This window comes from Berghia stephanieae, chromosome 13 (assembly GCF_034508935.2).
Source record: "Berghia stephanieae isolate SIO BIC M18660-M18661 chromosome 13, UCSD_Bste_1.3, whole genome shotgun sequence".
Lineage (NCBI taxonomy): Eukaryota > Metazoa > Mollusca > Gastropoda > Nudibranchia > Aeolidiidae > Berghia > Berghia stephanieae.
The window spans coordinates 1,533,510-1,536,009 of record NC_088372.1 but is presented as its reverse complement, the minus strand read 5'-3'; the positions used below and the strand labels follow the sequence as shown (position 1 = coordinate 1,536,009).

At 35.2% G+C, this 2,500-nt stretch overlaps 1 protein-coding gene across 1 annotated transcript in view; it reads right to left on the bottom strand.

Moving 5' to 3' along the window:
- LOC144958674 (uncharacterized) overlaps positions 1–2,500 on the bottom strand; it is a 20,666-nt gene that overhangs the window by 7,518 nt on the left and 10,648 nt on the right. The gene's annotated exons all lie outside the window — the stretch shown is intronic.

The following is a 2,500-nucleotide window of genomic DNA, read 5'->3' as shown; positions in this document are numbered from 1 at the left end:
AAAGAAATGTTGCAGCCAAATGGCAATGGATTGGTCAGCCTCAGAAAACAACAACAACGACCATCAAGCGACAACCTTTGACCTCCAATCCACAGGGCAAACGAAGAAAGGGAGGACCTAAGAACAAACGGAGAAGAGCGGACATTCAGCTTTCGGGACATACATGGAGAGGTCTGGAAGTGATGGCCGAGGGCTGAAAATCGTGGAGGACTTTGCTGATGGCCTATGTTCCATAGGGGCAGAATTCCAAAGTAAGTGAAGAAAACTTAAATGTTAAATCTAAAACTACTGAATTTTCTGACATTGTCTTCATACATTACATAGCTTGTCATAAGCCTAGAAAAAGTCTAGAGGGTAGAATGTACGAAATCTTAAATGAAAACACGTCCTTTAATCTTTCACTCGTGAGAGCACGTAGAAATGTCTTATGATCGGTCTTTTGATTTGATGTTGGGATCACTTTCTGGCCGCCCTACCTATCGCTACCATTTTCCACAGACTTTATAACCTGACCTCTTTTGACCGTTGATGGATCAAAATATTCGTCTTGATCTAGGTATGCTAATTTCCAAAATGCATAATAATGGTATAATAATTAAAATAGATCACTTCCGGTTCGTGGTAGGATAATAATAATAATAATAATAATAATAATAATAATAATAATAATAATAATGATAATAATAATAATAATAATAATAATAATAATAATAATAATAATAATAATAATAATAATAATAACAATAATAATAATAATAATAATAATAATAATAATAATAATAATAATAATAATAATAATAATAATAATAATAATAATAATAATAATAATAATAATAATAATAATAATAATAATAATATGTATTTACTATTTGTAGTTTTTAAAGGTTTTATGACGTTTGGGACACAATTAGATCTTTTCATATTCAAAATGAAGAAATTGGATATTCAAATATTCTAGATCTATCATAAAAGCAAATGAGAATATGCAAGACAGAGAAATAGCTCAAATGGGGAACAAATGTAGATTTCAAATGCACACATTTTTGTGTTCTTAGTTCGAGGTCACCTAAAATCCTCATCCAGACATGATCGTAAGCACATGATCACACTAAGGGAAATACACTCAAATATTTGCAAGCCATTATATATTCAAAACAAAAGAAAACATACAGTACATAGCCATAGCAGAGAGATGATTGACGAGGAAAAATGTACCCTGTCCCTAAAAGTGTAACTTTACATAATATGATTGAAGACCTCCAAGCCAAGGACTCCGACCTGGGGGCAAGACAAACCAAGAACAGTATTCCAAGAGATAGACAGATAGCAAGTTTGAAAACAGATGACGAGGGGAGATAGAAGACACAGCAAGTGACCTCCTGCTCACCATGGGAGGTCAAAATACTCCACTCAAATAGTAGAAGTAGTAGCGTATGGCTACACCTCCAAATTTATTTCGTCAACCCAGCTTCTAAAGTCTTCCTCCGCCCTGAGGATGGTGTTCGTAGCCACTTTCAAGTTTAGTGACTGGACAGTGGAGGACATGATCGCTGGTCTCTGGGGCTGCCTAACATTTCTGGCAGGTGTCACTGTTTCCAAGTTTCCATCTGCACATATTTGATGCAGTTCTGCCATGTCCAGTTAAGAGGTGATTTGAGGAAATCCAGTATTTCCTGGCGTTATTGAGTGCAGGCACTCTTTTGGTTGGATCTTTAATGATGTTTCCTCCTCTTGGCGTTTCACTGTCCCACACTTCTCTCCAGTTTTCCTCTACATTGAAGTCTGCCATTTTTGTTAGGTGGAAAGATCTTCTCGATTTGAGTCTTGTTGTTGAATGTGCCTGCTTTATTATTGATTTCATGGGAATGTTGTCTGTGGCTTCGTCGATTCTTGCATGCATCCTTTGGTTAGCTTCTTGTCCACCCAGATTATTAATACTATTTAGAACTAAGACAAACTAATATGATTATTCGGTTCTTTCCATTTGGAATTTATTATAATGAATGAGAGTACGGGAATAACGAGACTGCATGCTTTGATTGAGGGTTGTCTTTAGAACCATGATTAGTGCACCGTTCCGAGGCAAATGATAAAGTTTTTGACTTACTATAGGTATCCCAAACTAAATTTCGTTATAGAAATAGCTAGAATTAAACTACAAAGCCACATGTGACTTCACAAGCCATGGAAAATAGCAATTTATCAAAATTGGGCAATACATTAAAAAAGTTATGTTTTTAAAGAATCATATTTTGATGATTTTTGAGGAGAAAATAAATCTTGGTTAGGGAAAGTAAAAAAGTAGGCATTGTTTACATAGATGGCGCTTTGCACTGAAAACATTTAGCAGGCTGTTTGTTTGCTATTGTAATCTTCAAAGACTACTGAATTTAATGGCATGTTGTGTTTTAACATTACCTTAAGTTCAAGACACACACACACACACACACACACACACACACAGAGAGAGAGAGAGAGAGAGAGAGTTCAAATTTGTGTC